Below are 22,938 nucleotides of genomic sequence, written 5' to 3'. Positions count from 1 at the left end.
CAAGGGGAAGATGAAAACTTAGTGAACTTAGAGTTTAAATGTACATCTTTTGACTCCTAAAAAAGTGCAGTTTCTACTTCACCATCATGATTTTCTGTGCACTTTTGCACACGCACGGATGTAGGTATCCCACAACACATCTACAAGCCACTTACACCCTAAGCCTTACAAAGAACGTTCATGTACATTGATTTATCAGTTAACTGACTAAGATGCAATTGGGTCTTCTAGCTTTAAGGGGGTTTTACTTTTTAAAATTAAAAAAAAAAAAAAAAAGCAGTTCCTCCTATGTTCTGCATTTCTTCCTTCATTCTATATATCATTACTTAGAAGAGTAAAAATGGCCGAATCTGCCATTAAGCAATGAGTGATGATGGACCAACACTATTGTTATGCTAACAACATTTCTTTGCTTTGCGACAACAAGATGATTTGTCCAAGAGTTGTGTGTATAAGTTTAACAGTAGCTAACTATCACTGAATTTTTCAGGGAATTTATGTCACTGAATATTGAATAATTTCTACACTTGATCTTAGCCAAAAGGCCAAGAAGCAATAAATATTGAGTAATTACTAAGAAAAAAAAAGCGGCACACAACTTGAAATATACTTGTTTGATATTTGATAGTCTTTATAGGGTACTCTTTTTTGAAACCAAAGTGGGGAAGAAAAGCTTTTGATTTCTAATTTGATTTTGAAGTGGTAATGCCTCAGCCAGTAAAAGTGTCAGCTTCATGGTGTGTAATGTAGTGATGAACATGAAATGTAATAGTGAAAAGATGTTTCTTGGGCTCTTCATTATAAATATTGTATAAATGTTGACCTCTACCCAGCCCCTTGGAGATTTAGGTGTCTGTTTGAATATCCTAGACAGATTTTGTCATATCACTATATTCTCATATGTGCCTTTTGAAATTGTGCTCTTAAAAATGACACCATTTATGAGACTCATAAAGAATATGAGTTCTCTGGAGTTTTAGGTGATTCTAGTGAAATATTGAAAAGCATGCCATATTAAATATACTAGCACTAGAACTTTCCTCAAGGCAGTTAGATAAGAGGTTTAAGAAGTATTTAAACATCAAATCTTCTAGCCCTCTAAGTACCTCCTAAATATAGAAGAGGGAATACATGGAGATTTTAGTATTTAACTAACTTGCATTCAAATGATTGTGTTTCTACTTCAAATAGTTTTTAAGATATTTTCCTTAATTTTTTTCATAAAACTTCATCATTTAATAAAATTAAGCAATGGGTAACATTTATGAAACTAGTCTTTTCCCCGTCAATGTATTATCCCTTCTTTTGCTCTTATGTTAAGCTTATTAATGCCATAAGAAGTGGAACAATGAGAGATATTATAGAAATCTTTCAAACCAGAAAGCTACTTAAACACTATTTTTATTGAAATGATACTGTGTCAAGTGGTGTCAGCACTTTTGAGGTCAGAAGCAGAGATAATAGATAACCTCATCTTAATCATAAGATATTTTGGATATATATCTTACCACCTAGCATTTCCTTATCCTTTCTAATTCTTTAGCTTAATTTTCTAGTGTTCCAATAAATCCTGTGAGGTCCAGTCCCCTTCTACTAAATGTTTTCTAAATTAAGTAGAGTTTCTATTTAGAAACAAGAAACCTGATTAGTCAGGATATTTTATTATTAATGAGGTTCAGATAAATATGTTAAAATTAGAAAATGAATCCTTGATCCAATTGGGGCTGAAGGCAAATGCAAACCAGCTAAGAATCAAATTCTGGAATATTGCACATTTGGTATGCAATAGCACAATGACTAATGATATCATTTCTTAGAGTAACCTGTAGTAAATTCTCCACTGAAGGCAGAGCTTTCAGAATCCATCAAGAATTACATATCTGTGGATGAGGTGGTTGAATAACCACAAATAAAAGAAATAATAAACTTAAATCACAAAATTCTTAACATAAGGAATAGTAGAAACCACAGAGGATTTTCATTTTCAGTGCTCTAATATAGTAGGTAAATACTGTAGCTGCATCAATTTATATCTAAAGGATGCAAAAATTCTAAATACTAAAGGATGCAGAAAACTTACAACTTCATCAGGTCTCCTATGTGAAAGCTTTGGTATTTATCAGGTAAGAGACTATGAAAATAACAGAAGAGATATTTCTGAGGACCTGAAGTTTTCCTGGGTCCAAAATCCAGTGAAGTTTTCTTGGCAACTGAAGAAAATTATTTTTTGAGTGACAGCTCTGTTCTTGTCTTAATTGAATATTACCACCCAAGTGGATTCTTTGAAATAGAAAACTATTTGCCATCCTGAAAGCTCCTGTACTGTGTGTAGTCCTATAGACTCAGACTTGGTTTAGATTAAAAAAATCTTGAAGAGGCAATTCCAAAATAAAGATTTGTAGAAGTCTTTCATCCCATAAGAGCTGCAGAGATTTCCTAATTTAAATTGCAAACAATTTAAGAAAAATGTGTGATTTAAAAAGAAGAATTGAGTCCAGATAGGGATAAATTGTCCACGTGGTTTCACTAGTTAGAGGAAATGAATTGAACCTTCTAGCTTAAGAAGCTAGTACTGGTTTTACATTATTTAATTTTTTTTTCTTAAAAGTGTTTTTTTTTTTTTGTAATATGAATAATGAAATTGTTTATGTATATGTTAAGAATAAATGCTAAACAATATGATGTCAAAAAAATCTTTGGTGTACAATAAAGAAAGTAATCTAGTAATCCATGAAGGCAGATTTATGGTTTCGATGTATTAAGAGCTACTCATACAAGGACTCATAAATATCAGCAAAATTTCTTAGGGGCTCTTCTCAAAATACATTGGTTAGGGAAAGACCACCCTATTTCAGATAACTTTGTTGAGGTTTTTGTTTTCTGTTGGTTTGTTCTGTCCTGATACTGGGTGGTGGTGTTGCAGTTTCATGGACTTTACCATTTCAGTGGGGATGAGAGGTATTTCTTCATCACAGACCACATAACAGTTTGGGGTTCCTCTTTTTAATGGATCAATCAACAACACAAAGATCAGTGTCAGTGAGGTGGCTAACCATAACAATCAATAAAAAGGAAATACCAATGCACTAGTGAAAGTATAATGAGTAGAATCTAGATATTTAACTGGAATGTCTGCTTGTACCCTAGAACCCAATGTTAAATGTCACTGAAAAATTTTGAGACTATTTTATCGTAGTCCATAGATGAACTGGTTAAAATACATTGACTGGGTTAGATGCTAAATAAAGACAAAAGGACAGAGAAGTAAAGGAGGGTAGTAGAAGAGAAACACAAAAGATAGCAAATGCCAGCTCATACATGTAGTCCCAGCACGTTGGAAGGCCGAGGTGGAACTCTTGAGCTCAGGAGTTCAAGACCAGCCTGGCCAACGTGGTGAAACCCCATCTCTACTAAAAATACAAAAATTAGCCGGATGTGGTGGTGGGCACCTGTAATGCCAACTACTTGGGAGGCTGAGGCAGGAGAATCGCTTCAACCTGGGAGGTGGAGGTTGCAGTGAGCCATGATGGCACCACTGTACTCCACCCTGGGCAACAGAGAGATACTCTATCTCTAAATATAAATAAAGAAATAAATAATTAAAACAAAAGACAGCAAACTCTCATGACCAATAACAAAAATTGCAATTTCTACAGGTTTATGGTTGGCCCGTATAACAAAAGACAAATGGACAAGAGAAAAACATAAATTTATTTAATGCAGTTTTTGTGTGACAAGGGAACTGTGGAAATGAAGACTAAAAAAAAAATGTAAACCCTTGCATTTTTAAGGCTAGTTTTGATGGAGAAGTCAGTAGTGATGGAGAAATATGATTAGATAAAAATGTATCATCTAATAATAAACTGGAGGGAAGTTAGCAAGGCCTATTTTTCAGCTATTACTGTGTGTCCCAATGTCTTCAGAGATAAGAATACTCCTTTCTTCCAAGCATAGGGAGGGTATATCTCCAGTGAAAGTCTTCTGACCTGTTTTAGGGGAGGAGAGTGGGAGAAGGTTAAAGAGTGACCTTCCTAGGTTTTATGACCTGCTTCAGTGAAAGGTGGGAGAGACCTTCCTGCTTCTGCTATTTTCTCATATGTCAAGATGCCATAGTTTGGGAGTTTCATGTCCTGAGCCTTATGACTATATATGGGCTTTGTGGGACTAAGTAACTATCATTTAATGTACGGATTACAGAGATACATCGTAAGAGAAAGAGAGGAGGAATAAATACCACTCAGAGATCCTTGGCTAGGAGGTAGATGAGCTAAGTGATGAAAGTAGGCACTGTCTGAGGGGAAGATTTATTTTCAATAGTCAAAAAATTTGAGCTATATTAGGTGAATTATTTATATACAGAGCTATATATATGGGGAAAAAGGATATGCATTTATGTTTTAGCTAAAGTTGTAGATTGATTTGACATTTTCATATCTGGCTTTTTAGTATCTAAAATCTTTAAGTTTAGAGATCCTGTATTGTGGTGAGACTAGGCAAATGCTCCCATCTAGTGAATTTAAAAGACCAGATACATTTGATCTTTGAGTTTTGAGAATTAGGTAACTGAAGACATCTATACATAATAAAGATTACCGTATTTCAGACACTAGTCTAGACACATACATAGCATAGCCATGTAAACCTACTAAAACTCAAGGTGAATAAAAAGATAAATAAGACAAAATACATAAACTTCAGACACTATGTATAATGGAAAATACATAAATATGGAATTGATTTTAAGGCAAGACAATTGTCTACATGATATTAGTAACATGTAGAGGATGAAGTTGTGGAGTGATAAGTATATGTGGAAGGTTCTATTAATGGACCAAAGAAGAACTTCCAAAATCAGAAAAAGAAATCTGGCATATAATGGGTCAATAAGTAGGTACTGATGATTTTCTAGGAGACAAGAACATTTCCTTCTGGCAGCATAGAATGTGGCTGTTTGAAGGGAGAATAATAAAAAGAAGAATAAATTATAAGGCTATGATGCTCAGCAAGGACTTAGGTAGGAAGGACTTAAGCAGCTAATGTGATGGGTATGGAAAGTAATTTGCAGGCAGAGAAGTCACGTGCAGAGAAACAATCAAGGGAAATTGCCAGGGTAGGTGGCGGTGGGGAAATGGGTAAGATCCTAAGAACAGTTAAAGAAATAATTTAAAGATTACCAAAATATCTTCTCTTGAGAAATGTCTATTCATATCCTTTGCCCACTTTTTGATGGGCTAGTTTGTTTTTTTCTTGTAAATTTGTTTGAGTTCTTTGTAGGTTCTGGATATTAGCCCTTTATCAGATGAGTATATTGAAAAGTTTTCTCCCATTCTGTAGGTTGCCTGTTCACTCTGATGGTAGTTTCTTTTGCTGTGCAGAAGCTCTTTAGTTTAATTAGATCCCATTTGTCAATTTGGACTTTTGTTGCCGTTGCTTTTAGTGTTTTAGACATGAAGTCCTTGCTCATGCCTGTGTCCTAAATGGTATTGCCTAGTTTTTTTTTTTTTATGCAGCCAACAGACACATGAAAAAATGCTCATCATCACTAGCCATCAGAGAAATGCAAATCAAAACCACAATGAGATACTATCTCACACCAGTTAGAATGGTGATCATTAAAAAGTCAGGAAACAACAGGTGCTGGAGAGGATGTGGAAAAATAGGAACACTTTTACACTGTTGGTGGGACTGGAAACTAGTTCAACCATTGTGGAAGACAGTGTGGCGATTCTTCAAGGATCTAGAACCAGAAATACCATTTGACCCAGCCGTCCCATTACTGGGTATATATCCAAGGGATTATAAATCATGCTGCTATAAAGACACATGCATACATATGTTTATTGTGGCACTATTCACAATAGCAAAGACTTGGAACCAACCCAAATGTCCATCAATGATAGACTGGATTAAGAAAATGTGGCACATATACACCATGGAATACTATGCAGCCGTAAAAAGGATGAATTCATGTCCTTTGTAGGGACATGGATGAAGCTGGAAACCATCATTCTCAGCAAACTATCACAAGAACAGAAAACCAAACACCGCATGTTCTCACTCATAGGTGAGAGTTGAACAATGAGAACACTTGGACACAGGAAGGGGAACATCACACACTGGGGCCTGTTGTGGGGTGAGGGGAGGGGGGAGGGATAGCATTAGGAGATATACCTAATGTAAGTGACGAGTTAATGGGTGCAGCACACCAACATGGCACATGTATACATCTGTAACAAACCTGAATGGTGTGCACATATACCCTAGAACATAAAAGTATAATAAATAAATAAATAAATAAATAAATAAATAAATAAATAAATAAAAATTAAAATTAAAAAATTAAAAAAAAGATTACAGAAATAGTTCAAAGTTTTAGGCTGATTGGGTTTTTAGATGAAATTGCTATACGTTATACTATTGCATAATAAGAAATTTAGCACAAAATGTTGCCAAACAAGAAAGTTCCCCTAAGCTTTGGTGTCCAGAGCTTTTACTGGAGTGTAATGACATAGGCATGATTGAATATATCACTGGCCATGAGATTGCACTCAATCCTACTCCCTCTTCCCCTCTTCAGAGGTTAGGTTCATATCATGTGACTCGAGCTCCCAATCCTCTCATCACACCATTAGTCTTTCTGACATCACTAGCCTCCATACTGAAATACTTCCTTAGCTTAAATTATCTAGGAGCCCATCATGAGTCACTATGTTAGCATAAACTACCAGGGCTCAACATGAATAACAAAGACATAACTATTAGGGAATTCCAAAGATTTAGAAGCTATTTTGAAGGAACTGGGAACAAAGTCCAGCCAAATTTCATTATCCTAGGCTACCCCTAAGGATTACGGAGAAAGGCCAGCTTAATTTCTTATTATCCAATAGTATAACTTATAGCAATTCCATCTAAAAACTCAGTCAGCCTTAAACTTTGAACTATTTCAACTGAAATCTGAATCAGCCAAAAGGAGGGTTGCATAGTGTGGGATCTAGATTTACTGAATTTTATCAGTGAATCAGTCACAGTATCCTTTCTGTGACAATAAAATTATACTCAAAATATAGAACTTGCCTGAGCTCTGTGAGTCATCCTAGTGAATTATGAAACCTAAGAGACCAGTGGGAACCTCTGACTTTATAGTCAGTTGGTAGAACTGAAGATGACCCTAGGAACCCCCAAGTTTGTGGCTGGTGTCTGCAGTGAGAACAGTCCTATAGAGCACTGTACCCTTAACCTGTGAAGTTTGGCCTCACCCCAGGTAGTTAAATCACAAGTCACTGTGAGACAGGAATAATACAAGGTGGTTGCAGGAGAACAGGAAATTCCAAGCAGCAGTTTCATATGACTGACAAAAGGTAACTGTTGACTTAGTCACATAAACTAGGGGCCGGTTAAGACCCTGAAAAACCAGGGCATGGGCCAAACTGGCTAAGACCAACTGGAACCAGCATGCTGCCGGATTTAACCTAGGTTTCTCCTCGGACTTCATTATACACTCATTAATACTAAATCACACACCGACCAGCACCATAACAGTTCCAGGAAGATCCATATTTGACGTAAAAATGAATGGCACTACAGGTCTGAGAACTCTGCCTTTTTTTCAGGAGTCTTCATAAATATTTCATAGCTTGGTAAAAAAATAAAATAAAATAAAAAATAAATACACACACACACACACACCAGAAATGTAGCAGCTCCACTGCTACTCACACACTTTTCTTGAGTGTGTACATTTCCCTTTGCAATAAATCTCCATACTTTCACTATTTTTGAACTCATTCTTGATTTCCTTCTTAGTGATGGTGTCAAGACCCTGGACAATGACTGGGGTCGAGGTCGTACTGGCGTTTAGGGACCTCTCCCAGCCTACTGATATTAGTTGCAAATACGAAATTGAGAAGTGTTTTTGATTTTATTTTTGTAAGAATGCCCAAAGAGAATGAGTGTAAATTGGACTGGATTCTGCAGTATTCATGTGAAAACTAAGTAGATAAATCTAAGAATATTTAAATTTTTATTCTGAGTAATTTTTAATCTGTACTTGAGTAATGATCACAGTTTTTCTAGGAAATTTACTACAAATTAATAAAACAGATTTTACTGTTTATTTCAAAAATAATTTGGGCTTTCTGATGTCAAATCCATTTTATTTTTAAGACTACTTATTATCTGAAATATAAACTCATTCGAAGAACCCAGTGCATGCTGCTCTTTGTTTATAAGACATTCTCAAGAATGAATTGCATTACTGAGTATATAACTAGCGTACCTCTATCCAGCAGGGAAGGGTAGATAAATGATAAATTGGCTTACCATTTATAGTGCACTCCTCTATGATAACTGTGTTCCTATGAAGCAAATACTGTTTTGTTCTTTATTCCTAATCCAAATAGTCTGTGAAAAACTGGATAAGTCAATGTAGTTTATTTGTGTTTATTTACACTTAAAACTTAATCAGGCGAAACTAAATGCTGAAAATTGTGAATAAATTGTAGACATGTTTTGGATTCATATCTTGTTATTCATTGTATCCTCATTGGCTAGCAAGTGATTGCCACATAATACAATCTCAATAAATATATGATAAATTAAATTGACAATGGCTTTCAATAACTAATAATAATATACATATGATTAGCATCTGGGTTAGTCAGTATGAATACAGGATACTTATTTAAATGTCATTTCAAGTTTAAATTAAATAATTAAATTAATATCTCTCAGAATATAAAAATAATGCCATCTAATAAAAGTTCTATCAATTGACACATCTATTCTTCTATTACTCATTTTAAGACATAACACAAAAGTAATATTCAAATCCATCAAAGTAATGTGTTAAGCCCAGTGGAAAAAATATTTATTTTATTTATGTCTTCATCAAAGAATACTATATATACTGTCTTTATTTTAAAGAATAAGATCTTTAAAGAGTTAAAGATTAATATGTTTATTTTAAAGAGTAAGAATATTTTATTACAAAAATTTCTCTTGGTTGAAAATAAGGTAGGCCAGACTTGGTGACTCACGAGTGTAATCCCAGCACTTTGGGAGGCTGAGGTGGGCGGATCATGAGGTCAGGAGTTCGAGACCAGCCTGGCCAACATAGTGAAACCCCATCTCTATGAAAGATACAAAAAATTAGCTGTACATGGTGGTGTGCACCTGTAGCCCCAGCTACACGGGAGGCTGGGGCAGGAGAATTGCTTGAACCAGGGAGGCAGAGGTTACAGTGAGCCGAGATCGCACCATTGCACTCCAGCCTGGGGGACAGGATGAGACTCTGTCTCAAAAAAATAAAAAAATAAAGTAAAATTAAAAAAATATATATCAGTTAACCACTAGATCAGAATGCAGATAGTTTGCTACATTATTTTCATAATAAAAGAACAAGAATCCACTTCATACCAAATATGCATTGGTTTATAGCTTCAAATTTGTGTGAGAGTATGAGTGAATGTGTATACGTTTTTTCATATTTTTTGTAAAAATAGTCTGTAGTTTGAATAATTTATGTATACACACACACACACACACACACACACACACACACATCCACATACACGCATATATGCTATTTTCCCAGAAAGAAAATTTTCAAAATATTTTATAAATATCACTTTTCTCAATATAGTTGAAATTTCAACAGCTTTGCAACTGAGTTTTAATAATCAAATAACTTAGTCTGCTAAAAATGAAATATAGCAAATATTTAGTTAAACACAGACTGCCAATATTGAGAACAATGTTTACCCTAAAATATAATAAATCTTAGAGTTTTTTTTTGTTATCATACTTTAAATTCTGGGTTGCATGTGCAGAACATGCAGGTTTGTTACATAGTTATAAATTTTTAAGACTCAAGAAAATCAATACCGGAAGTTTCTAGGAGTCTTTTTTTCACTCATGCTTTTTAAAGCAGTTGTTTATTTATATCTTAATCTCTAATTATTTTTTTAAATGCTCTAAATTCTATTAGGAAGAAGACATTGCCAAAAAGAAATCATATATTTTATTTATCTATTTATAACTCTATATCATTAATTCTATTAATAATTCTATTAATTATATACTATTAACTCATTTTATGAGCATATAGTTAATGCTATTATATACTCGTAGACTCTATTTAATTTGAAAAAGTTATCTAAACATATTCTGATAAGAAGAAAACATAAGATATCAATAATTTAACTACTTGTTAAATTATTGCATAAATCTAAACTTGTGCTAAAAAATAAAGTTTATTAATTTTCACAAAAAAGAATAAAAAAATTGGAAAAGAAGGTATCTTCTCAAAGGATATTGAAAAAATCAATTGATGGAAAAGACAGAAAATTTTTATGTTTTATTTAACTGCTTCTCACTTTTCACTTTTTCTATCAGTTGACATACACTCTTTTTTCTAAGTTTCCTAGTGGTTAATATTTTTCTCATTGGTTTTCTCTCATATACTTTTTGGGTGTAAATAAAGAAAAAAAAAACAACTATGCGAAAATAGAAGAAAACTGGCATCTCTTCCATGTTGGGTGAAGCCCTAAATCACCCATCCCAGAAGCTTTTTATCATTTTAGACTATTTTTACCACGGCTTGATTTGAGGCATCCATTAATTCCCAATAACAACGACTTATCTGATATACCAGTAGCTGATTTGTTCTCATTTGCAAAATCTTTAATCCTCAAAATCTGCCTTTGCAAAAGAGAGGCCAATCAGAAGTGGCCAAATGGAGAGTTTCATAGTGTGAGGTCTTGGGAGGTCCCAGATGTGAATCTTCCTCTATCTTTGTCCCATCGAGTCTGAACACCTGTCAACCTCCAAGCTCTTTGATGTTTAGTAATATGTACAAAGTATTGCCTACCAGGAAAGCTCTCCTAAGCCTTGGTGTCAAGAGCTGCTACTGAAGTTTCATTACATAATCATGATTGATTACATCATCCCCTTTACATAAAGACAAAATATCAGGACAGGGAGCCTAGGAAGCTTACTCAAGAACACAAGTGTTTAGTATTCGAAACCCACTAGATCATTTCCAGAACCTGTTGGCTTTGTCGTGACATTAGCCTGCCTTCCTACGTTTGATCTTACTCACTGCACCTTTACCACATTATGTGCTCAATTCTTGTACTAGTTTGAAATAATACGGCATATGGTGCTTAAAGATTATTACATCCAAATTTGCTTCTAGGACAAAGATATCACACTTGATATGGCGACTGGCGTTTGACCCATGTGCGTGGGTGTGGCAGTGGAGGGGACATGTGTGGGAAATTCCTTCTCATTTAAGACGGCATTTTGTATAGCATGCAAATGATTCCTCCAAGAAAACTACCTACTCAACAGTTTTTTTAAGGGGGTTTTTAAGAAATATTTCCTAGTGTTTCTATCTAAACATATGTTCCTACATTTTGCCAAAGTTGGAAATAAACTTTCTTAAAGTTCATTTAAATTTATTATTTACCTTACATGGAAAAAACAGTTGGAATAACATAAAAGTAAATGATTCAGTGATAAGCTACATGAAATATGTTTATATTGCTCTGGTGATAAAATGAGGGATTTATAAATAAGATCTGAAATATTTGCACACACACACACATACACACACACGGATGCTCTTCTGTTTATGGTGGGGTTATGTATGCATAAATCCATCCTAAATTGAAAATATCCTGAATCAAAATGGGTGTTTTGCAGACATTTGATGGAATGCAAAAACATGAACCATAATAACCAAACAACAACAACAACAAGAACAACAACTGGAAAGGAGTGTTTGCCTTCGTGGTGGTGTGGCTTACTGGGAGCTGTGGCTCACTGCTACTGTCCAGCATGGAGGGAGAGTATTATACTGATCTTGCTAGCTCACAGAAAGATCAAAATTCAAAGTATGAATTCTACTGAATTCATATCACATTTGTAGCATTAAAAAGCCAAATAATTGTTAAGTTAAACCATTGTAAGTCAAGAACTATGTGTACTTAGATTTATTCATTGCTACAATGGTAACAATGACTTCTTGCTACCTTGATGAACATGCAACATATAGCATAGTGTTTGCTAAAGCTGCCTTCAAAGATAGTGCATTGTATCTGAATCTGTGAAGCGCAGAGTATCATCTGATTATACAGCACTTTTCAACAATCTTACAAAAAATAATGGATCACTGAAGCCTTAAGTAGAATTAGCTGCTGAACAAAGCACCACATGATTCAATTCAACTTCTTTCTGGAAATGTGTTCTAGGTCTTGGAACTGGCCATTAAGAGCAACTGGATGCCTGATACAGATACAGGTTATCTGCGGCAACTCGTATAGAACTTTCACTTTTCTTAGTTTGGAACATTATATGCCTTACAGATAAACTGCAAGTTGGAAAATATACAATTCAAATTTACTCTCTGAAAAGCATGTGTCCTTGCAATGATTTATTTTGATACTGCATAAACCCTATATTACTTGGTATATCTATAGTTTATAAGACATATAAACACAGGAGATTACATAAACTGATGCAATTCTGAAAGGTGTGGATAACACCTGGATTAATAGGTTTCAGATGTACTCAGTGATTCCCCATTGGTAGACACATTCAGTCACAGTAAACAAAACAGAGATCTTCCCCAGGCTGCCAGAAGGAAGCTTTTTATTTATTTTATAGTTCAGTGAGATGGAAGTAAGGAGCATCATATCAGGAAGTTAGACATGAAATTATAAAGTGCATCATATCAAGAAGTTAGACATGAAATTATTAAGTATGTAAAGCAAATGGGAGCAAATGTTCATTTAAGGGTTTATAAAAGCTTATGTCAGAGCAAAGAGATTTTAGTTGATGGAAACTTTATAGCATAAGATTCAACTGAATTATCATTCTGTTTGGTTTTATTTGAATGACAGGATGACTAAGTTAAATAATGGACAATGCAACACAGTTTAAAATGATTACATTGGCCACATATTAGCAATTGTTTTATACATATATAATAAACTTTGGCATATAGCTTTCATAGATAAAGCTAATAATAAATATGAACCTAAGCCTAATCTTTCCCTTGTGAAGTAGTTGACTACATTTAAAAATTAATTAATAATTATCTACTATTTGAGGTGTTTACAGAGTAGGTAGGTATAAATAGAGACAGAGGCATGATTATAAGCAGGATTACTACAAAAATTTTTTCATAAGAAATTTAATAAGGAATTAACCTAAATATGATTATGTTGTATCTTCAGTGCATTTAAAAGGTTTACCCAACATAATTTATTTAATAGAATTTCATCTAAAAAGTCCATTTTAAGTAGTATTTTTCACATTTTATAATGCAATTGAACTCTTATATACAAAAAAATTTTTGTAATGTCTCACATAAATTAAAACTGCTATTTAAATGATATAAAATGATTTTATAAATTAGGTGTGAGTTTAAAATCATTTAGAATAATAAAATGATTTTGATAAATAGTTTTGATGATTAATTCGATGATTTAACAGAAATAATATATTTGATGATTCATTTAATGATGAATGAGGATTCCTTTCTACTTTAAAACTCAGCATACAATTTATCTATTTTTGTTATGCACCATTGAGGAAAACCTGGCAAACTCTTGTGAATATTAACTATTTCTAAAGACATTGTGTGTTAATCACAAAGTATCCTTAAATACACTATTACAGATCTTCAAAGAGGAGAGGTAGAACTTTTTTTTAATTTGAATTACTAGCAATTTTTAGTTACTAGTGTTTTAAAATGAGACATAATATTTCTCTTACCAACACTGCTGTTTCTACTACTATTACTATTCATACTTTCACAATTAATGACAAGAGTGAAGGATATTTCAAAATCCAGTAACGATGTTTTTACAAGTACAAGAATACTTATAAAAATGTGTATTTTTGTGTATAATTCATATTTGGAAAAAGACTATTCTCTCATTTGACAAAATAATTTAATGGACACTTTCATTATGCAAAGCTAAGTCCCAGAATAAAGCCTGCAAGCAGAAGGTTTTGACAAAAATATAGTTGCCAGATTTAACAAATAAAAATACAAGATGCCAAGTTAAATTTAAATTTCTGAAAATCACAATCTCTTTTTAGAATATGTATGTCCTAAATATTGTATAGCATACACTTATACTAAAATATTATTCATCATTTATTTGAAATAAAATTTAACTCAGCACCCTATAATTTATAAAACAAGCTTAGACACAAAGGAAACAAATTGCTCCCAATAATAATACAATGAAGTCTTCATTAAAGACATGGCAGCATTACCACAAATCTATTTTAGGTGACTTTTTCTTTCCTCTGGATGGTTATGCAGAAATATGTGATGTTTTGAGGGCTAACATCATGGTGTTTGCAGGGTCCCTTTTTCTTATGAATGCTCTGGGAAAGAATCCATTTTCTTGCCTATTCCAGTTTCTAGAGGTTGTCTGCATTCCTCATGTGGCCCCTTCTTCTATCTCCAAAACCACCTAACCTCATTCTGATTATTATTATTATTATTATTTTTGAGATGGAGTCTCACTCTGTTGTCCAGGTTGGAGTGCAGTGGCACAATCTCGGCTCACTTCAACCTCTGCCTCCCAGGTTCAAGCAATTCTGCCTTAGCCTCTGGAGTAGCTGGGACTACAGGCATGCACCACCATGCCCAACTAATTTTTGTATTTTTAGTTGAGATGGGATTTCACCATTGACCAGGCTAGACTGGTCTTGAACTCCTAGGCTCAGGCAATCTGCCTGCCTCAGCCTTCCAAAGTGCTGGGAGTACAGGTGAGCCCACTGTGCCCAGCCTTCATTCTGATTTTTGCTTCTATCATCTCAACTCTTTTTCTCCTTCCTTCCTCTTTCTTTTTTTAGGGCACATGTGTTTACACCGAGTCTACCTGGATCATCCAGCATACTGTTTTCTGAATAAGGACCCTTGGATTACATTGGATCCACCTGGATAATCCAAGATAACTTCATTGTAAGATTCTTTATCACATTTACAAAGTGTTTACCTTATAAGAGACTATATTTACAAATTCTGGGTGTTAGAACATACGAATCTTGGGAGGGGGCATTGTTCTGCTTACTATATTTTCATATTTGTAAGAATTTAAACCAAATATCTCATAGAAGAAGCATGTCCTTAATCAGGTATTTGAGTGGTAAATTTATAGTATATACCAAGAAACCACCTGCATTAGTCTGTTCTCATGCTGCTGATAAAGATATACCCAAGTCTTGGCAATTTATAAAGGAAAGAGGTTTAATGGGCTCAGAGTTTCACATGGCTGGGAAGGCCTCACAATCATGGCAGAAGATGAAGAATGAGCAAAGAGACGTCTTACATGGCTGGCAAGAGAGAGCTTGTGCAGGGAAATTACAATTTATAAAACTATCAGACCTCAGATCTCATGACACTTATTTACTATCACATGAACAGTATGGGGGAAACCACTTCCCATGATTCAGTTAGCTCCACCTGGCCCTGCCCTTGACATGTGGGGATTATTACAGTTCAAGGTGAGATTTGGGTGGAGACACAACTAAACCATATCACCTCCTAATATGTTATCTTACTTAAATATCACCTTTATTGATCCCATTTTTCAGAGTAAGGAATTTGGGACTCCAGAAGCTAATCAACTTACTCAAAGTTTCACAGCTAGCAAATCCCCCCAGCTACGCTTACATGTTGGTTTATTTTAGTTTTCAATGTGACTGGATTGAGGGATCCTTAGATGGCTGGTGAAGCATTATTTCTGAGCATGCATGTGAGGGTATTTCCAGAGAAGATTAACGTGTGAGTTAGTTGACTGAGAGAGGAAGACTTGCTCTTGATAAGGGCAGGCGCTGATCATTTGGTTGGTGACCTGGCTGAAACAAACCGATTGGAAAACAGAAATCTTCTCACTCTGTGTTTTCTCTGTCTTCCTCCCAGAGTGGGATGGCTTTTTTGCCTCCCGCCTTTGGACATCGAACTCCAGGCTCTTTGGCTTTTGAACTCTGGGACTTGCACCAGCAGCCTCCTGCTGACTCTTAGGCTTTTAGTCTCAGGTTGGAGGCTGTGCTAGCTTCCTTGATTCTGAGGCTTCTGGGCTGAGCCAGGCTACTGTCTTTTCTTGTTATCCAACTTGCAGAGGGCCTATTATGGGTCTACTCTGACTCTGTGATTGTGTGAGCCAATTCAAGCTAATAAATCCTTTCTTACATATTCTATTGGGGTGCCAGGAGTAGTTCTAGAATTTTAAGAATAAATTTTCTTAGCCGGTTTTGGCATATCTGAAATTGGCTTTCTAATCTGATTCCTAAAAATGCTAAGGACTCTACTCCTAATTGTATAAAGAACACTGATAGTCCATGGCATGAACTGTTTCTAGAGATACAGAAAATAAATTCATCGATACTCCTAATTCACCAGTTATGAGACACAAGGAACTTGATGATTCTGCACAAGATTCTTTCGAAAATTTGTGGAAAACCAAGGGATATAATGACATTGGTTGGTTGCTCCTAACATTGCTGGAGAATGTGGTGAAAGAAATGGACGAGCTCAGGAATTGGAATCCTCTGCTCCAGATGCACATAAATAGCCTAGAAGATTCTAATGTGCCCTGAAAGAGAATGTTCTCTCCTGTAGCCACAGGGTTGAAATTGCTGAAAATCAAATACAAGTCCTCATCTTGCAATTGGCTGACTTACAATAAAATGTGAACTCTCAGCCTTGCAGGGTGTGTACCATTAAAGTGGGAGCATCTACTGGAAAAGAATGGGATCCGGTGAGCTGGAATGGTGATATGTCGTTGGAGGGGGGGCATTGATGAAGTTGGGGGACATTGTGCTCCTGAATTCTGATGAGTATTTTGTCAGGGGAAGTGGTCTTAGTAGCAGCAGTGCCCTTACCCTCAGCCCCAGTGGTACTGGCTTTTCCACCTCTGAGTAAGTCAAGCCTGCATTGACTGATGAAAGAGTAATGGTCTCCCCTGAAGCATTGTCAGGCAAGACAATGCTTATTCTCCTCAGGACATGCCCCACCCACAACCCCCTTGACTTCTGCACATATAACTAGACTGAGTCCCAGAAGATTCCTAAATATGAAGTACAAAATGTGACCCATGAGGAGGTGCATTAAGTTTCAAAAGAACTACTTGATCTTCTTAATATATGCAAACAGAAATCTAGGGAACAAATGGATATTAAAGGTATGGGATAATGGTGGAAAAAAAATACAAGTTGGATTAGGTCAAATTTATTGATATGGGCCTGTTAAGCATTTAATGCTGCAGCTCAGGGAGTTAAGAAAAAAAGCACCAATAGTTTGGTTGGTTGGATGAAACACAGATCAAAAGATGGCTCATTGGGAGTGGGTTGGAGATGTCTGATCTACATGGTTTAATGTAAGGGTAGGGATTCCAAGGCTTAGGAAAATTGGAATGCTAGAGTGGATTTGCCCTGTAAAGCCTACTCACCCACAGTGCAAGGGTTCAGAAGATACATCTTTCAGTAGCACTTTGAGAAATGGATTTGTAAGGGGAACATCAGCATTCCAGATGAGTTTTGTAATTGCTCTTCTCTGTATGCCACATCTTACAGCAGAAACTTCGGTAACTCATTTGTAAATTTTAAATGCAGTAAAAATAATTGTACCCCAAAGTGGAAGTTGCTAACTGGCAGCACTCAACTACCAAGGGCAAGGCGGACGTTGCTACTGTAATGGGCAACAGAGACAAAGCAACAGTCAGAATAGCCTGACTTGTGTAAACCTATGTTGTTGATGAATAATCCTGGCATTCCTAGAAGTAAAACAGATGAGAAGCCTGTTGTATTCTAACTTGATCTGTATAAGCAGAAAACTTCCAGGTTTAGTGAATAAAAATCTAAGTCAACCCATAAAAACAGAAATCACGGCCTCTTAATTTCCAGACTTGAGCCAGTTTATAGACCCCAAACCCCTTGAATGAAGGGGAGACTGGATCCCTTTAAGGAAGGACCCTAACACACTAATGACATTTGATGCTGTGAGTCTTTCCCCATCCTTCCCCAAAGGAACTTCTGTCCTTTGACCTTGGTAACTGTGCATTGGGGAAGGGAAAATAACAAGACCTTTCAGAGATTACTGGACACTGGGTCTGAACTGACATTGATTCCAGGAAAACTGAAACATCATTGTGGCCCTCCACATACAGTGGAGCATATGAAGGTCATATGATCAGAGAAGTTTTAGTTGGGCCCAACTTACAGTGTGTCTGGGGGGTCCCTGGACCCAACTTGTGGTTATTTCCCCAATTCCAGATGCATAATTGAAATAGACATACCTAGAAGCTGGCAGAATCCCCACATTGACCTCCTAACCTGTGAAGTGAGGGGTATTATGGTAGGAAATGACAAATAAAAGCCCTTAGAGCTACCCCTAGCTAGGAAAATAGTAAATCAAAAATAATATTGCATCCCTGAAAAGATTTCAGAAATTAGACATCATCAAGGGCTTGAAAGATGCAGGGATGGTGATTGAGAGCACATTGTCATTCTACTCTCCTATTAGGCCTATGCAGAAGAGAAATGGATCTTGGAGAATGACAGATTTTCCTAAGTTTAACCAAGCTGTGACTCCAATTGCAGTGGGTGTACCAGATGTGGTTTCATTGCTTGAGTAAATTAACACATCCTGTGGTACCTACGATGCAGCTATTGATCTGGCAAATGCTTTCTTCTCCATACATGTTCACAAAGCCCACCTGAAGCAACTTGCTTTCAGCTGGCAAGGCCAGCCGCACACTTCACTCTCCTATACTTCATGGTGTATTAAATGTTCAGCCCTGTGTCACAATTTACTCTGCCCCTGTGAACTAAATTTTTAATCTTGATTCTGTAAATTCTTGATCACCTTTTTTTTTTTTTTTTTTTTTTTAATGAGGTATCATACTGGTCTATTATGTTGATAGTATTATATGCTGGTTAGACATAGTGTGCAAGAAATAGCAACCACCTTGAACTTATTAGTAAAACATTTGCATGTCAGAAGCTGAGAAATAAATCAGGAGCTTTCTACCTTAGTAAAATGTCTAGGGGTCCTATGGTGTGGTACTTGTGGTGATATCACTTTTATGGTGAAAGATATGTTGTTGCATCTGTCATCACCTACAACCAAGAAAGAAACACAATGTCTATTGGGCCTACTTGGATTTTGGAGGCAACACATTCCTAATTTGAATGTATTACTACTGCCAATTTACTGAGTGGCCCAAAAAGCTGCTAGTTTTGAGTGGAGCCAGAACAGGAGCAAGCTATGCAACAGGTCCAGGTTGCTGTGCAAGCTGCTATGCCCTTGGGCCATATGACCCAGCAGATCTAATGGTACTTGAGATGTCATTCATAGGTCAGAATGCTGTTTGGAGCCTTTGGAAGGCCCCTCTGTAGTCAACCACAATGGAGCTCTTTAGGATTTTGAAGCAAGGCCCTGCCACCATTCACAGATAACTATTCTTCTGTTGAGAAACAGCTCTTGACCTGCTACTAAGTCCTAGTAGAAACTGGATGCTTGATCACGGGCCACCAAGTTACTATGCAACCTGAACTGCCTATCATGAACTGAACGTTTCCTGACCCGCCAAGCCATAAAGTTGGGCATGCACGGCAGCATTCTGTCATCAAATAGAAGTGGTCTATATGTGATGGGGCCTGATCAGGTCCGGAAAGCACAGGTAAATTACACGAAGAAGTGGCCTGAATGCCCACAGTTTCTACTCCTGCTACATTTCCTTTTTTCTCCCAGTGACTTCATGGAGAGTTCCTGACAGTTAGTTGACAGAGGAAGAAAAGACAAAGGGCTGGTTTACAGATGATTCTGCATGATATGCAGAGACCTAAGAGTGAACAATCACAGAACTATAGTCTCTCTCTGGGACATCTTTGAAGGACAGTAGTGAAGAGAAATCTTCCCAATGGGCAGGACCTGGTAGCACATTTTACTTGGAAGGAAAAATGACCAGAAATGTGATTATATTGATTTATTGTCTGTAGCCAGTGGTTTGGGTAGATGATCAAAGACTCCGAAGGAACAAGATTGGAAAAATTGTGGCGAAGAAATATGAGGAAGAGGTACGTGGATAGACCTCTCTCAGTGGGCAAAATCTGTAAATATATTTGTGTCTCATGTGATTGCTCCCCAAAGGGTGACCACAGTAGAGGAAGATTTTGATAATCAGTTTCCTAAACTAACACTTCCTGTGGGTACAACTCAGCCTCCTTCCATAGCCACCCTTGTAATCACCCAATAGGCTCATGAACAAAGTGGCCATTGTAGCAGGAATAGAGATTATGTGTGGGCTCAGCAACGTGGACTTCAACTCACCAAAGCTGACCTGGCTATGGCCACTTCTGAGTGCCTAATCTCCCAGCAGTAGAGACCAACATTGAATTTCGATATGGCTCCATTCCCTAGAGTGATCGCCACCTATCTGATGTCAGGTTTATTGTTCCATCATTGAAGGGGCAGTGTTTTGTCCTTACTGGTATAGACACACTGAGTATGAATTTGCCTTCTCTCCACACAATGCTTCTTCAAAAATTACCATCACAGACTTATAGAAGTCTTATCCACTATCATGGTATCCCACATTTAATGGCCAAAGAGTTGTGGCAATGGGCTCATCCTCATGCAATTCACTGTTCTTACCATGCTCCCCATCATCCTGAAGCAGCTGGCTTGATAGAATCATAGAATCATCCTTTTAAGTTACAATTATAGTACCTCTTAGGTGACAATACTTTGCAGGCCTGGTGCAAGATTCTCTTTCATACACGGCCTTTATATAGCCTTCATAAACAGAAGGCAGTATAAGCTCTAAGTCAGTATCCAATATATGATACTATTTCTCCCATATCTAGAAATCTTGGGTCCAGGAATCAAGGAGTTGAAATGTGAGTAGCACTATTCACCATTATCCCTAGTGATCCACTAGCAAAATTTTTGCTTCCTGTTACATTATTATGTTCTGTTAGCTTAGATGTCTCAGTTCCAGAGGGAGAAATGCTTCTACTAGCAGACACAATGATTCCATTGCACTAGAACTTAAAACTTGGGCACTTCAGGCTTTTCATGCCTCTGAGACAACAGGCTAAGAAGGGAAGTATGATGTTGGCTGGGGAGATTGATTCATACTACCGAGGGGACATTGGACTATTACTCCACAATAAAGGTGAGTAAGAGTATATCTGGAATACAGGAAATCCCTTGGGACATCACTTAGTGTTACCACACATTATGATTAAAGTCAATGGGAGAAGCTACAACAATTCAATCAAGACAGAACTAGGAAAGGTCCAGCATTTCAGGAATGAAGGTTTGGATCACCAAGACAAGTAACGAATCAAGTGCTTGCTCAAGGCAAATGGAATGCAGAATGGGTAGTATAAGAAGGTAGTTATCAATACCAGCTACGACCATGTGATCAGTGAACAGAAATGAGGACCATAATTGTCATGAGTATTTCCTCCCTATTTTGTTAAGAATATATTTGTGCATATATACACATATATTAAGCAAATATCTTTGGTTTTCTCCTATCTTATTACTTTATCTTGTAACATAAAGTTACAAGGTAGAGGAAGGTGGGCTTTATATAAGTTTTTAAGTATTGTTGATTTAAACTCTAATAAATCCCTTCTCATATATTCTGTTGGTTCTGTCTTTCTGGAAAACCCTGACTAATACACCTTATGATCACTAATTGTATTCCTAATCTCTGTTGCCTCCATATAATACAAACATTAGAGATGAACTGCACAAAATGTTCAAGTAAAAAAAAAGTCTCAAAGTTAATACTATAGTATTTAAAATACCATAACAAACATGTTTTTACCATCACTGGCCATTAAACTAGAACAAATAATGCACATTAAAAAAGGATGTATCTGAGATTAGCTAGTATTTAATTGAAAACATCTCCAAGGAAACTCAATTTGCCAGAGAACAACATTTGACAATCATTAATATAAATGATTTTGTGTGTGGATTTTCTTAATGAATTCCCATGTATCTAGGTCATTATGCATGACTTTTAAAGGGCAGTTTAAAATTTTTCCTATTTACTTTGACTACACTGCCATTCAAATTCCTGAAAAAGATTACACTGTAGCATGGAGAAATTATTTTACTAATTATTTTACTGATAAAGTTCTAATATGAATTATCTAAGTTAAACTTAATATGTAATAATCCCCCTTTTAAGTAATAGTTCCTGTTTAAACATATTAAAATAAGTTTTTAAAAATTTATTTCCCACCCGAACCTTCTAGAAATTTTAATGTATAAACAGAAATAAATACTTTTGAAGATAATCACTGTTTATGATGGCAAGTAAAGGTAAATTTCAAACCAGATATTAGAATTGATTAACTGTAAGACCTTGAGAATATCCTTTAGCATTTTTAATCCTCAATTTTCAATTTCTAAAATGATGTTAAAAGGTGATCCTTTTAGCAATGTACCTGTCACATCGTAATAACTGTAATGAGTAATATCTAATAATTGTTCACTATTTTGCAGTCATTCATTTAATTTCTTTATTCATATTAGTTTATGTGTATATTATAGAAATGCTTTTAGGGGGATACTAGTATTATCTCCATTTTACAGATGAGAAAACTGAATCACGTGTTTCTAATTAGCTTCCCAGAATCACCAGGCAATAAGTAAAAGTCAAAAATCTGGACAAGGAAAGATGGCTGTGGGGCAGTAACATTCATTAATGTAAAATTAGCCATTTCTATTATTAGAAAGTTAAAAATAACAGATGCTGGGGATGTTATGGGGAAAAGAGAACATTTATACACTATTGGTGGGAGTGGAATTTAGTTCAACCATTGTGGAAAGCAGTATGGTTATTCCTCAAAGAGCTCAAAAATGATCTATCATTTGACCCAGCAATCCCA

General features: G+C 35.9%; 1 non-coding gene across 1 annotated transcript; it reads right to left on the bottom strand.

The window, feature by feature from the left end:
• Positions 1-362: 362 nt before the first annotated feature.
• On the bottom strand, positions 363-557 carry LOC111550685. The gene has a single exon (XR_002734150.1). It is a non-coding gene; the product is annotated as a U2 spliceosomal RNA (small nuclear RNA).
• Between the last annotated feature and the right edge of the window lie 22,381 nt (positions 558-22,938).

The sequence above is a fragment of the Piliocolobus tephrosceles genome, chromosome 18 (genome assembly GCF_002776525.5).
Source record: "Piliocolobus tephrosceles isolate RC106 chromosome 18, ASM277652v3, whole genome shotgun sequence".
NCBI classification, from domain to species: Eukaryota; Metazoa; Chordata; class Mammalia; order Primates; family Cercopithecidae; genus Piliocolobus; species Piliocolobus tephrosceles.
This window is presented reverse-complemented; position numbering and strand designations above follow the sequence as displayed.